The 15,837-nt window shown below is 42.2% G+C and overlaps 1 protein-coding gene and 1 long non-coding RNA gene across 5 annotated transcripts in view; one reads left to right on the top strand and one right to left on the bottom strand.

Moving 5' to 3' along the window:
• LOC125763100 (uncharacterized) overlaps positions 1 to 15,837 on the top strand; it is a 198,610-nt gene that overhangs the window by 112,619 nt on the left and 70,154 nt on the right. For all 4 annotated transcript variants that reach the window (XM_049425926.1, XM_049425928.1, XM_049425925.1 and 1 more), the window contains one exon: positions 11,216 to 11,252. The gene's annotated coding sequence lies outside the window, so the exon portion shown is untranslated. The remainder of the gene's footprint in view (positions 1 to 11,215; positions 11,253 to 15,837) is intronic.
• Positions 1 to 15,837, bottom strand: part of LOC125763153 (uncharacterized) — a 125,413-nt gene that overhangs the window by 74,403 nt on the left and 35,173 nt on the right. The window contains exon 2 of the long non-coding RNA XR_007418308.1: positions 11,315 to 11,366. This is a non-coding gene — a long non-coding RNA (uncharacterized LOC125763153). The remainder of the gene's footprint in view (positions 1 to 11,314; positions 11,367 to 15,837) is intronic.

Genomic DNA, 15,837 nt, shown 5'->3' on the forward strand with positions numbered 1-15,837 from the left:
TTCCGTTTGTTTTGTTTCGTCTTTTTTTTTCGCTCTCCTCCGGCTTCGTTCGGCTTTCCGCGGGTAGAAAGTGAACCAAGCCTTATTTATCTGACCCCGATGCGGATGAAGGTTGATGCTGCTGGGCGGGTTGCATATCGGATGTTCTTATCTTTCCACCTCGAGTGGTTCTATGATTTTGGGCAGTATGATCGGTGCCACTTTTTGGGTTGTTTTTTTTTACTTCTCTATCTCTCTATTCCCCCCGGCAGCATTCCTTGTAAAGAGAGCACAGTTTGAATAATGACATCAAACGAAACATAAAAATTGTCCACTAAGGAGCAGAAGGTACGTGCCATCCGTTGTAGCCATGCGCTCGTTCCAGTCGGATGACAAACGAACAAAAACGGGGCTGGAAACGGGAAGAGGGGAAGAGACGGGTTGGGAGGAAGACCTCAAATGAATTACTGAAGTTTGGGGTACGTTGAACGGTGGACGGCAGGCCACGAAGACCCCAAACATTAATGGGGTTACCTATCATGTTGGCAGCGGATTGTTAAGAAAATTAGGTTTTGAATCTACAGCCTAAGTAAGCGAACCGAACTGGTGGTGTATTTTTATTTTTTTCACTGTTACAGACGCGGGGACAAATCACAGTTCATGACACCATTAGGACGAAACGAAATAAATCCATTTTAGTGCCGAAAAGGTTAAGCTTTGTTTGCTGCAGAGGTACGCGCGAGAGATGGGACTGGGTGGAAAAAGGGCCAAACATGGTAAATAAAAAGCTTAACCTTAGGATTTTTTATATTTAACAAGGGTTTTTTTAAAGATGCGTTAGGTCTTTATATAATTTTGTAGGTTTTTTTTATCAAAAGTTGTTTTTTTTTATAAATTAGCGGATTATTATTAAAGAATCCACTATCAGCAGATCGGCCCAGCTAACAAATGTTGAGTTACACAGGTTTAAAGTATCTTGGGTTAAAAATCAGCACCGAGAACAACAAGATGCACGCCAGGGTGTTGGTTTTCAACCGGTATTTCAGGATTGTTAAGAATTTCTATAGTACCAGTCCTCAAAAACACCTCTAAAAAATGGACTTTCTTCAAAACTGACTAAACTCTCTTAGCCGCGTTTATGAGAACGATACTCTGAAAGATTTTTGACTCCTTTTGTGTGGAAGGACAATCCTGGAGCTGCTATATAGACAAGCTCTAAGGGTTATACGATGAGCCCGCTGTCATGTCGCTGTGGAGCGAATTAGATTCGCCAAGCTCCAATGAGTTGGTCATGTCATTCGAATGACACCGAACGACCAAGTTTTCAAAGTCCTTTTAGGTCGTCCATCAGGAATTAAAATAGTCATTCAAATATCCATTTCTAACTTCAGTATTATATCTTCATTTTTTTGGATTTGAAATGTATATCTCTTTTCATTAGTATTGCTGAACTTTGACAAAATGATGTGTAAAATGTCTGATGTGTAAAAGAACTTCATTTCAAGCAGAGTTCAATGAGCTTTTTGATGTTTCCATCAATACTTCCGTTACGCTTGTCGAACATGAACGAGAACACTGCAATGTTGTGTAGCGTCGGTGTGCAAAACCTTTTCCACACTTCATTGTGACAGTACCGAGCGCAATGATGTGACGCAAAGAAAAAGAAAGAAATAGTTGAACTATGACGTGGTACGTGCTGCAACCAAAAGCGATTTGTCGTCGGTCATTCTTCAGCCGTCGTGTTTTGATCACTGGCCTAGGCAGAACATTCGACTCGAGAAGAAAACATTCCTCAAGTACCGTTTGAAGGACGTACACGTTTCCCGGTGGCCATTTCTTCACCTTTGCGGAAATTCCTGTTTGAGTGGTCGGGCGTACGATCGTCTTCAGGAGATTGTCGTTCCTGAATGAGACGCCCGTGCTATACGGCTTGTTTCTATTGGTCGGGTAAGGAGCTAGGGTTGATAGAACACAACACGGCTGATAGACATGGACCAAAAAGCAAAAAAAGCACATCAAGCAAGTGAGTATTTCTGGATACGGTTTGGGAAAGTGCGTGTATTGCTGGTTCATTCTCGACTGTGTGTTTGGGTGTGATGGAACGGTGTTCTTTTTGTTTTCGTAGCATCATCTACCAGCTTCCCCCCCACAGGCGTCAAGTTCTTGCTTGGTTAGACACTATAGGTAGCACGTCTAGTGGTTGATTCTTCATTGTTTGCCGCAGGACTACCACTATCACGGGAGCGTCTGGGAGTCAATCCAATGGCCACGATTGCAGTGGGATGAAGGATCTCGGTCGGTGCAAAATCAACATTCCGGTGTTCTTTTTGGTGGTATGTTTTATTTGCACACCTTGTGCACACAGTCGTGTACCCACAAACACACTCATATATGGTGAGAAATTCCCAAGCAAATGGAAGACGATTTTTTTCCTCCTCCACCAAAGCATCGGTACATTTACCAAGGCGTTCTTACGGCTCTGGTACAAAGCGTCAGGACGGGCAAAAGAGCGTTCATACCCAGAAGCAAAGAGTTGATATGTTTTGTTCCATCCAAAACAGTATGATGCTGTGGTGATTTTGCTGCCATGTTTTTGTTTGACTTGGATTTTGGTAGATCTTTTTTTTTTTACTGCAGAGAAGTTCGTTTAAAGTGGGTAACATTCGGCAGTGTTTAGAGCTGGCGAATGATGAGAAGCATTTATTTTGTTTGGGATTGTGGTTTGGTCTGCTTCAAGTCTACCATTCAATCACAAACATTTATGTGAGTGTGAGTTCGTATGTGAGTGGAAGTGGTTAGACTAGAAAAAGTGGTTTATAAACTACTTTAACAATCAATTAGGAAAGCTTAATTCGGAACGTTACGGACGGGATAGGGATTAACGATATAGTAAGTGATCAGCTGTTTCAAAACTGTATCGAGGCATGATTTTTTTTTCTCCTTCGTAATCCTTTTATATGCTTGGTTAAACGAAGATGGAATTATCTTTCTTCACTTTTAATTCAATTTAAGCTTGAGTAATTTTGATAATGGAAGCTACACACTTGAAGAATCTGAGCAATTAGAAGAACCATTTGCTCCGCATGAAGTTTAGCACTAAATTGGATATTAATGTATCGATAATTATGCTCACTATTAGCAAAACCATAAGAATAAAGTCTTACTGAGTCCATGCTCAAGGATACTGTATACCTTCATAAAAGTGTATTAAATCGTATAAGTTTGTCAATTTAGTTTAAAAACAATTGAGACGATAATCATGCCTTCCGTTATGACACCGGCAATACCTTGCTAAAAGTTACATAATTGGGTTTTTAACGAAAAAAAATCTGCTTTCCAAATTTTCACTTATTTCCATCTCATATAGTAAGTTGTGGTTTGATAGTTAATTAAATGATAATTTATAATAAAAGAGCTATAACTTCACAGCTATTCAGATAGTCCCCGTATCCTTTCCAATACGAAAGGAAAGATCATGTTTACATTTGCATTGTAATACGATAGCCATTAGAGTTTATCGAACGTGTATACAGTAAGCTAAAATTCTAAACACTTCCCATCATGCCATCTGGTTAGGGAAAGTGGTAATTAGAATTGCAGATTAGCCGTTGGGGATCCGTGTGTTTGTGAACCCATGGCTTAGCAGCTTGAAGTCGGTTGGAAGGAAGTTGAGCTTGTTCTTAAAGCAAACCCCTCAAACCCCCCATACAAAACCGACCCGCAACCGATCGAAGAAGCTCTGTAAGTTTGACCGTGTGTTTTGCTGCATTGCCAATTTCGGAACACCACTGATCGACGTGTCCACCCCACGCCTAAGGGATGAAGGCAGAGCGCATAATTAATAAGATTATAGAAAACGCTAGGCAGCGGAACACAAACGAACAGGACAGTGGGGTGTATGTTTACGGAAGGTGGACTAACGTTGGACTCAAGATACAAGAACACACTGGGACCAAGTCGTTGTGCATATATATGCTAGTGGACCTGTTTCAACACACTGGTGAAGGTGGCTGTGTGGCTGTGTCCTCCAAAGGAATGGCTATGTGTGGCTTTTAATTACCATCGGACGAAGCTATTGATTCGATTAGCGAAATTAGTTAATGCGCTCGGATTACTGCAAATGATGCCCAGCCCTGGACAGCCGAATGTACGCTTTGAGGTGAAGTAAATTAAAGCGGTTAATTATTTGCTGTACCAACGAAGGAAGGAAGGTGTACGAATGGATTCTTCATGGCATGATTCATGATCTTTGTGTGTTTGCAAAGAAGAAATATCGATACTATTAAACAGTAATCAATTTAGCTGTGTTTAAGAGACACTTTCCTACCTTAAGAGTTATATTATTTAAATATTGTTTCCAGGTACATATTTCTAGGTACAATCTTATAAGAAACAGTAAAATTATCACAAAATAAAATCGGAAAATCTTTCTGATTTTCCCCCAAAAAAACGAGGGCAAATTCGTTTTACAGCTCCCAGAAGGACCATGTTCTCTACGGTATGCAGTACTGATCGAAGCTTATCGATTATTTAATCAAATTAACGAGCATGTACGTCATGTGTCCGCATAAAGGAGGGGGATGGCCTATCGCTTACGATGGTTTCTGGTAACGGGCAAATGGTTTTGTTTGTATCACAGTAATGAAACAGATCACCGTAACACATTCATACGAAGGTGATAAAATTGGTATCGCTCCCCGTACTTATCGGACCCGGGGTGTGGAAAAACGGACCTCTCCAAACATGGTACCGAAACACCCACGGATATCGGGTACTTCGGGTCTAAACGGAGCATCCAGCAGTAGTAGTCCGGATGCGTAAAAGTGGCACCGAACGCACGTACGATTCGGTCATTTTCACTGACCGAAAAGCTGATGCAGGCATTATCGCAACAGCATAAACTAGTCTCCGTGCGACATTTTCCGTAACCATATAACGTGGTGCAAAAGCGTGCATTGAAGGGGGAGGAGGGTTGGTGGTGGGAACATTTTCGCACTGGGAACCACTGGATGGTACTGTATCATTCATGCCTCTTGGAGCAGCAAACAGCAACAGAAGCGCCAGGTTTACGCTATCGTACATCGTAAGATCTTTCGCCGTGAATGAGTGTCTTTGCGTTCGGTATATGTGTATCGGAAAGGATAATAATAAAAATGAAGCTTAGCAGCCAACAGCCTCACGAGCACACGTAGTGCCACTATATTATCATCTCAACATCGCCGAACGGTGGGCGGACGGTTTGTGTTCCATCGTTTCTTGTCGCCCTGATTGCAATGTTTTGCCCTCAGGTATGTGGATGGTTTACTGGATGTGGTGCCTGGAAATACAGTACGATACACATTGTTGGTAGCAGCAAAATATGAAAACCATTTGTGTTTGTGTATCTATGAAATCGGTTTAAATAAGCAAGTTGCTCTGTTTGAAAGTTTTCCTAGAACATTATGTACAAATTATCATTCTATAGACAATTCATAAAACTTACGCCTGCCAGAAAAGGATCCATTTCACTGTTCATTTTACAAAAAAACCCATCATACAGCACCATATCACTGTACACCGCTTACACAGAGGCTCACATGTTGCCCCTATTGTTTGTAGCGCATGGATTGTTCTGCAGTACTGCTCTCTTTATCGTTTAGTTGAACGAGCCTATGCCACCCCCGGGTACCGGTAATATACCTCTCCCTGTATGTGTGGGTGTGAGTGTGCTTTTCCCCAAAACTCACCCCCCCCTCCTCCTCCCCCTCCCCCGAAAAAGCCACCCATAAAGGGAACGAGACCAGAGACCGTTTCACCGTTGATGTTATTGTTTATTTACGATGCCTATCGTTTGCGGTGTTGCAAAATATGAACAGCAAACGGCACAAAATGTTCATGTTGAAGACAATGTCGAGCACCTGTTCTGCTTTCTGTGCAACCGGCGTTCGCACACAATCGTGGGTGTGTGTGTGTGTGTAGATGGAAATGAATGGGTTTTTGTTGGTGGGTTGGATGAAAATAGGTTGGTTCACTATCATTGACACTATTGCATGGTGTTCCTTTTTTCCGAACGATGGCGAATGGTTAGGAGGGAAGCACAAAGACCAAGAAGAAGAAAGAAAAAACTCCCCAAAAACAGTAAAGAAACGACTACCAAATCCCCAACAGGAGGTTTATTAGAACAAGGTAACACAGTTCCCAAATTCGCACCCATATTCCGGCTGAATGTCTGTTCCATGTGGGGTGGGGTGGGGATGAGGGGATGCAAAAAGGTATGAAATTTTTATGCACCAAATACTATCAAATGTCTAGGCATTGTATGTGTGTGAAGCGTACTTGGTAGGAAGAAATCGCTTCAATGGCCATTTCCGTTACGCGGGACCCACCAACCACACGATGGGATCTTTTGCGATGTTTAGATGGTCACGGTGTTGTGTTGGTACACTGAACAGTGGCTTAGGCACCTACCTCTCCCTTCCACTTTACTTCCCATGAAGATTACGGACCTGTGGACTTCCATGCTCCAATTGCTCCCGGGAACGCATGAGTAAATCCGCAGTAAGAGAATATTATCTGTTAAGTAAGCTAATTTTACGATCATAAATGTTTGTATTTTTCGGTGGGATTTCATGCGCTGGAAGAAAAAAAAACGCACATTTCCACAACCGCTAAGACGACAACGACGACGACGGTCGTTTTCCGAATTTCTCCATACACCGTTGCCTGCTATCATATGTTATGGTTGCGCATTATGGGAACGTATGTTTTTCTTTTCGGTTTTTGGTTTTTTGAGTTGAATTTAGTGGAAGAAGGTGGTCGAAGGGAGCGCAAGGAACAATCGCATTATCCACGTGCGCTTGTGTGGAATAGAAATTGTTATGTTAAAATTACGCGTATGTTCGAAGACAGTAAACAGTTTAAAATCGTGATGGTAATGGAAGCACAAAAAATGTAATGTAATTATTCTAGGTTATGTACAAATTTTATTATTGTACCTATTTACATTTACAGCAAATAAACAAATCCGTTTCCTTCCAAGAGCTTTTCAATACGAGCAATGTTTTCTACACGATCACATAATATATTGGAGTTAGTGGAACAAATTGTAGCTCCAGTCGAGTTTTTAGAGTCAAGCCTACGAGAAAACGTAATTCAATTTCCGATAAAACCATCCCAAGTCTTACCTTCTGAATGTTGAGATGTGAAGATTCATACTTTGGATTATGCAATTTCTTCCGTTAAAATAAAGATTTCACATACGATCTACATAATCTTACCAGGGGCCGGTGAAAAGGTGAATCATACAGCGACTAAGCTGCAAGATTTTTACCGTCCTTCAGTACTTCCCAAAGGGATTTGTTTCCTGTCAAAACTGTGTGCTTTACAGCTGCAAGCATGGAAGGAAGAATGGAATATTCGAACAATCGCACAAAGCACCAGTAAAACCCATGTACCAATGTTGGTGGCGCAACAAACGAAACTGTGGGTGGGTGCTCCACATCAAATGGGAAACCATTATTGGTGTGCAGCTTCGTAAAACTTGCCTCATTACCCAAGCGACCTAGAGTGCTAAAGCAAAAACCGGCCGATGGTGGTTGACATTGTTGTTTTCGGCACAAATAGCCCAAATGGGAGCATTAAGGAAGGGTCGTAAAGGGCGAAAGGAAATATATATATATACGCAGGGAAAACAAAATGATGGGTTATTGAATGGGAGAGTAGAGAGACTGTTCCGTGTACGTGTATGGTCCCCCCGCCTTACAATGGTTGGGGCCACACGCTGACAAGTTTATGAAGAACCCTCGAGTAATGGGAAAAAACGGAAATGTGTACAGCCCGGCGCAGACAACGCACCGTGTGACCGGTTACCGGGAATGGTTGGAATGGACATGGAACATCTTCACAATGTGGTAATAGACGTTGCTTTTATGTGTAATGGTTGCTCGTAACGCGCGAGTTACGCTTTATTTTAACTAAAGATCCCACATAAGCCACATACACGCACACGACTATAAATTGTGTGCGTAGATTGAAGCAGAAGTCGAAACTGGCCTTGAATCTTTGGTGAATGGTAATTTCTGGTGTGCCTTGAGTTTTGCTAACGATGGCAAAAGTTTTGAAGACAGTCCGTTTTTTTTTCTTCTTTGTTTGGTGAATCGAGGATCGTGAACATTACAAGATAAATCAAACAATTATCTAAATGCGGTACAAAGTTTTCCCGCTCGCTCAGCTCATCGGTGTCTGGGGTGATATAAATCACTGATTTCACCATTAATTGGTCAGGCGCGGAAGAAGTCACAAAGAGTGGAACCCAAGTGCCGGGTGAAGTGATTTCGACTTTCGAAGTCACTGATTGCAGAAATTGTGAAGTTTGTGTTTATCTAAAAATTATCGAAAGATTTGTTGAAAATTAGAAGTAGAATCCATTCTCCAAGGATTTCAAAGAGCACAAAATCTTAACTAGACATAATATTTCCTCTCACTAAATACCGGTTTCACAATTCCCATACGTTCCCTTTTAATAACGTATCAAAACAGGAAACGGAACACGTGCCATTCTTCCGTGTACATATGTCTACACTCACACTTTTCACTGTTAGAAAACTGCACCCACTTGAGCACACTTGAGTGCATTGCCGGAGTCATGTGTGTGTGTGGACACTTCTTTTAAAAACATATCGCTTGAAGAAAACTTGAACCTTTCTGTGACAGCACCAAGAGTCTCTGCTTTCATAACTCCCTCGTCTTCTCCTTGGAGTTCTAGCTCATCCAGCTTGAGGGAGTGAAAAACAAAATTAATGGACTTTTCACTAGGGTTTGGAATTAAAAGTTGAAGCTCAAAGTGATACACACTAACAGTGTTTTGCTCCCTTTTCTACACACCAACGCCTTTGTACCGTTTGGCACACAGCTGACGAATATGGAGCATCAGACTCAATGTTATCTATAACAAGCAGCATGTTTCTCCGGTGTCGTACTTTCGGGTCTTGTTGCAATTCTTCGCCCAAGATTTGGAGAGTTCTCATTTCCTCTAAATTTATATCGCATCAAATTTACAACCTAACACTCTGCGGTGTTTCATCCAGTTTGCCCACATTCTGGACAACATCTTCTCCAACTTCCAAGGCCTCCAACAGTGCTGTGGAAGAAGTGTTTTGAGACAAAGTTCAACATGGAAGTTTTCGGTTGGTTGTGTTGTGCAAAAATTAATTTAAGATTATTCCCTGTTTCTGCAAGGGACTCGCCCCAAAAACCCGGTTCTCTCTGTGGGGAGGAGGATGTTTGGAGGTTTGTTTGTGCATTGCGTTTTTCGCCAACTGCACTCCAGAACTTTTGCCACTACAAGAGCAAGCTTAATGGACTTGGCCGAGTGGCCGAAAATTGTCTCCCCATGGCTCGAAGATGTTTACAGCAACCGACAGCGATGACCAACAAGATTAAGCTGTCAGTGTTGAGCGTGCCTTCGTTTGCTTCATTTTTTCTGGGGGTGGTGGAAAAGACAAGAAAAACCATCCTTTTTTGAACGATTAGCAATGAAGCATAGTGTGTACTTTCATGTCAATAATAAAGTGTTCCTTTTTGTGGAGGAAGAGCTGGTTGGAACGTCTTAAAGTGCGAGAACGTGCCCCGGGAAACAAACTATTCGTTTCTGCTTCAAGTTCAGCCAAAGTTTGTGCCTATCTATTTATGTTGTTTATATTCCGTTTCTAAAAAGCTATGGCGTACAAGGAAACTCACCATGGACAACACTTAGCAAGTGGAGGAATGTGATCCTAACTTGATTTTGGGCAAAAAGTTTCACACTTCACACCACCTTCAGCTTCCCGTTTTTTCCCCCCGGGGGGGCCAGAACCATTACAGCAAAGGAGCGAAAACTTTAGTGGTCAATCGGTGGGAAATGGAACGGTAAACTACGGGGCAAAACTGGGGAAGGCCTGCAAGGGATGAACAGGAACGGTAAGAAAAATGTTACAAGCAAAAGCAGTTTTCCTCCAACACCAGCAAACAACAAAAAAAAAAGCCAAAGAACTCACAACTCGTGCAAAATGCATTACTGACAAGATAAGAGATTAAATTTAATTAATTTAATTTGAAAATTAATGCGAAAATTTTCCACTGCGCTTAAATCACCCCTTTTGCCAGAACGTTTCCCGCTTGCATACCCGGCCATCGGATTTAATCCACCGAGAGCGACGAGAACTCAAACCACGCCACTCGAATGGGGTGTCGTTTGCTTTTTGCGTTGTTTTTTCGTTCATTTAGGTGGCCACACTTTTGGATTCTGTGTCACCCAAAGAAGAAAAAAAATAGCAGAACGAGGAAAACTCTTCGTGATACTGTGAGATGTCCGGCGTACATCACCACAGCTTGAAGAGAGCGCAAATGCTCGTTGAAGGTAAAGTGTAGTGCGAGGATGGAAAAAAGGGAAAACCGACAGTCGTGCAAAACGAATTCCAAATTTTTGGACCTTAAATCGAGTAAAATGGTCGTGTTGTTTAAGCTTCCACCAAGGAATGCGGTGGTTCATGTGGGGCCGAGACGAAAACACAACCATGATCAACAAGAGAAAAGTTGCCAAAAACTCGTCCAAAAACCCTTTGGAGTGGAGTGTGGAACGGTGAAGGGACGGAGGGGGAGAATTTTATGCTACCGGCCATTGGTATGAAACGGAACGGGCTGGAATTTAGCGCTTAAACTTTCCCGCAGCAGGGGCTGAGTTTTTTTTTTGCTCGCTTCTTCTTACTCAAACGTTTGTACGTAACGTCGGTATGAACGATCGTCGCAGATTGATAAGCGGTATGCGCTGAGGTGTGCCCAAACACACAGACAACCCAACGGAGGAAGCGGTCAATGGCGTACAGTGATCGTTGGGGGAGGTGAAAGTTCCTGTTCCGGATGGTGGATGCGTTTACCCATAAACTTGGCCCGCTTTATCGACAAGGAAACTTTTATCGAGCTAATCGCTTGTGAAGCATTAAAACTCTTCCCACAAATCAACCGTGGCGTGGTGATTCCGATCGCTGTGATGCATCATTTTCCATCTTTTTTTCTTCATATTTATCCTGTGCGGGAGCACAGAGATGGAACATTTTGGGCAATGAATTATGGAGGCTTTCTACATAGCAAGATCGTTCCCCGGGATCTGTATGTATGGTGCGAATGTAGTAGCATTTATCAAAAAACGAGTTCGTAAAGATGTGTTTAAAATTAATTTCTAACAAATCGTTTTTTCTCTTTTTTTCCTTCTTAATTACAGATTTTGCATCGTGTGATGAACGACGATCTTTGCTAGGGTAAGTAAGTGCAAAGACCGGTAATGCGATTTTTAACCTTATGTAAAGAAAAAGTAACTTACCTTAAAGACATGAGACATTTCATCACATCACAAACTGCATCATTAGTCCTTCCTGGAAAGGGAAAGAGAAAAAAAAACAGCATGATTCAAGATTCAATTTGTAACTCATGTTTTTGTGTGTGTCATAATTCATTCACCTAAACTAAACAAAGATGTAGAGAGGATGTCTACAACAAGGCACAGCAAAGACAAAAGAAACAAAAACAAAAAATATAACAAGAACACAAACTGATGGCCCAGAAAACCTACACAGATTCCATCGTGTAGCGACTTAACGTCCATATGAGTAACGATTTATCATCTCAGCCACATCTCGGCCAAGGATCGACCATCGGCTGCACGTACGGTTACGGAACCGAAATCTTAACGGCTGCTAATTGGATTATGAGATAATTACGCCTCTTCATTATCCTCTTGCCGATGCCAGTGTCAGACATTAGCTCACATCAGTGCCCTTAAAAAAAGTCCGAGAGGGGGCCACAATTCGGTAGAAACCATACGAGGCGGAACGCATTTCTCGTTTCCGGCTCCGTAACAGTCCGTAGTGTGTGGTAGTGCCACCGAAATAGACATAAAACGAAGAAACAAAAATGCTCATTACATATAAGAAAAAAGAAGTATCTGTTCAGTTCGGTTTTTGGGGTGTTGAGTTTTGCAGTAAAATGCTTACGGGGGTTAGAATTATTTGGCTTCATCCACTTAAGACGCAGGTTTCGACTGAATTCGCTTACCGCACACAAACACACACAGACATGGAAACATTGGTGAAACGAAAATGGTAAACAATTCTTCTTACAACTGCCAACACCAGACAGCAGCGGAGAAAGGGCAGGAAGAATGATTACCCACCCGCTGAAGGTCTGGAAATAATGTATGCTTATGGGAGGGATTGGAGAATACGCTACAAAACTCAAACCTCGCCCCCCCCCCTCCCCACAGTTACCATGGACATTCGCTGGCTGTCGATGCCAGTGTCTCCGTATCCCTGTCGACCAACGGATTGTCGTTAATGTAAACGACATAAGTCGACTTAAAAGGAAATGGTTTTACGAACTGAACCTGCGCTTGTGTGTGTGTGTGTTTACAATTTCATCTCCAAAAAGGTCGAGCCATGGGGTTCGGTAAACGAAGAAAATCGGTTGCTGTTTATGGGGATAAGATTCGTCATATGGTTTTTATTTGTTTGGTCTTTTTTTTCTATCGTTCGTTTGCTCATCTATCCGGTGAAGGGTGTCTTCTAGGGAAGCATTTATTTCACCTTGCAGGGCCTTGCAGTTGCGCATTTTTGCTTGACCCATCCCTAGCAGCAGCATGCTGGTTGAAGTTTTGGTGCTAGAGACAGGGAACGCTAGTAGGGAGGAAAACTGATCCATAATCCCTCGTTAGGAGGTGTTTTCTGTGCGTTTGTTGACACCTTAATGGGGCAGCAGAAATCATCAGGTGAAGAGAATGGGAAGCGGAAAAAGGGAAAAAGGAACGGTTTGAAAATGGCCTGTCGAATGGGGTTCTGACAGCTGTCTGGCGGGAAAAGTCACATACTCACAGCTGGACCCCACGCTGTGCTCAGTACGATTAGTGAACCATTTTGAAGAAGGAAAATCTCGTACGCTTCGTGCGTGTATATGGTGAAGTTTTTATCTCTAAATGGTAAACCAAGCTTATAGTTTGTTTTTCTCGCCTCGTAATGCAGGAACTAGTGAGCGGTGTAATGTGTAGTTATATATTCTGCTCGCGCCCGGTCACTCAACGAACGGCTCGGAATCGATCAAATGAATCTCAGTTAGTGCGTGTGGTTTTTCGCGGCTAGGACGAGCATAAAACTTCGTAAAGATGAGTTCATCAGTATTCGAGAAGGCGACAGCACAAGAGAAGGGAAAGAAAAAAAGTAAATATACACCCCGAAAACTCGTCAGGATATGAATACTAAAATATAACCAAACAGATGAATCATTCATAAATGCGTGCATTTGACGAGCGCGTGGCTCTGTTGGAAGGATGACGACAACAACAACAACAACAATAAACAGCTTCCCCATTTTCCGTGACACTTGAAGGTCGGCTTTAGTTTTTCGGGCGATAGAGTCAAAAGTAAAGAACAGCAAAAACTCAAACCGTTGAACGTTGAATAGCCGTGAAGCTTTTATTGCTATCCATATTCATTCGGGTTTTTGGACCAGCTTGAAAGTGGCCATTTCGCATGCCGGTTGGCAAGAGATGTTGGTGGCATTTTGAAAAATATGACATGATAATCCAACTAAAACACAAACCGGAACACTGATGCGCGATCCATCAAAATCGGTTGACGGTTAAAGCGTTCCATTCCTGTAGACGTTCATACGTTTGATTGGTCGTTTGACAGGCCTATGACCGATGGTTTGATTTGCATGTTGATTTGTGTGTTCTTTATAATTGTGTGCGATTAACATTTAATGGGTTTTCGTTATGGTTAATATTTTTTTAAGAATATGACCGTAGGATAAAAAATTTCTTTTAAACATTTTTTTATATTTTCCTTCAATTTACAATAAAGTTGAGGGTGAACTAAAGGGAATTAAATAGACGTTATTTTTATATTAGTTTATTTTTTACATCGATGCCTCTCTTTCTCTCTTATTGGCTTCAACGACCTCTAAGGAAACGCCGACCATTTCTGGCTTACTAGACATTTTTTAAGACTAGACTATTAAGGCAAAACTAGACTATTAAGGCAAAGTAAATAGAGCAAATAATTACTTATACGGAAATTCTAAATAATTACCGGTGGAGGCGCCTAGTACTTTTGAAAACAAAAATTCTACTTGATTAGAACGGCCATATTAAGAATTAATTTTACCACGTAGCCGGAGAATCAGTCCTTGCTACGGGGAGTCATTCTGGATGGGATAAAATTTTAACAGTTAAGTAATTTTATAGCACAAAATGCAAGTTAAAATCTGGTTGAAAATGTCTTCTTATTTAATCTTAAAGGATATCACTTTTAAAACAAAAAACTCTAAAATTTACGATATGAAACTTAAAAATTAATTGTTTAAAGCCAGAAAATACATTAATGCACGAAACAACTTATTTCTCACTCACAAAACCGCATCAAATCGTTACTATAGCAACATTGCAGGCAAGATTTATCGGATCAGAATTCTGTCAAGAAAAATTTCCATAAAAACGGAACCGAAACGGAAGCTTCTTTTGTGTAACGAGCATCCTCTCTCGTCGACGGAGGATCAGTGCACCGAACAGGAGCGACCGTAGATGGATCGGTGTAACTGACAGCAAGATGATGCTATATTTGCTTAGCTCAAGTTCTCGTGCAAAACCCGTCTCCGGATGCCAAACCACAGTGACGATGCCTCGGAGCGTCACTCCGAAATCCTAACCCCAACAATCCCCCATTTTGCACTGTGCGCCCACCATTCTTGGCCGGCAACGACTGCAAATGGTGCCCGCTGGAAACGCTTCCTGTCATTATAGTACCATCATTTATAACATTGTTTATTTATACGATTCACCGTTTGTCCGTGACTAATGTAGTGCGCCACCGTTGGCGAAGACGCTTCGGTTTTTGGGGGGCGGGGCATAGGGAAGCGTCCGTGATTCCCGGTTTGTGCCGGGTGAACATATTCCCTCGGGATTTCTTGACGCACATCGTGTGTTCGGACATTTGGACTCATATTCTCGGCCTTGGTGACAAACGCGCGCTTCAAAGACAAAGTGTACGAACGAACAGAGGAATCCTTCCACTTATTTCCGGAATGTTTCCGCTCTTGTTTCATGTCCACGGGGGAGCGGGAAGACAAAGCGACGAAATGGAACGGAGTACGTGAGTAATTCAATATTGTTTTCGTCCTACACACTGCCAACCAGCGCAGGAGGTGTACTGCATGTGGCACCAGAGTGACGTATAGAGACGGATGCTTCGGCATGATCCCAATCCTACCGTTTTCGTCGCAAATGACCACACGAATGATTTGCGAAAGAAATTGGTGGGTCCTTTCGAGCGAAAAACAAATTTTCCCAAACCCTGCGGAACGTGTTGCGGCTAGCGAGGTTTTTTTTTGGGGGTTGGACCCAACTGTCGGAAACGCCTTGAGATGGGTTGGGAAAAGGAAAAATAAAACAAAACGAAAAAAAACCCATCCCCGATCACAAAGGCCAACAACACAAAAATATGAATAATAAAACGAAAAACATCTGAAACAAGAGTAAACGAACGTTTGAACATAAATAAAAATACGGGACCGGAAAGCAACCACTAATTGGCAATTCGCCTGCGGTTGAATGGAGCCAACGTTCCTTTCCCTCGGTTTTCCCTTCCCTTCACCTTACATCCCTGCTGCTGTCCAAACCCCGTATCGGTCGGTGGTAGAGTTTATGTTCGTTTGCCCGCCGGGTGGGTTGGCTCCAATTGCTGACAGCCTGACTAGTGACTGTGAGCAGGCGAATTTTATCCTGAGTAAACAGAATCCCTACAATGGTATAGGAAAAATAGTTTACCTCACAATCCTACAACCGAACCATTCCTGTCT

Source organism: Anopheles funestus, chromosome 2RL (assembly GCF_943734845.2).
Source record: "Anopheles funestus chromosome 2RL, idAnoFuneDA-416_04, whole genome shotgun sequence".
Taxonomy (NCBI): domain Eukaryota; kingdom Metazoa; phylum Arthropoda; class Insecta; order Diptera; family Culicidae; genus Anopheles; species Anopheles funestus.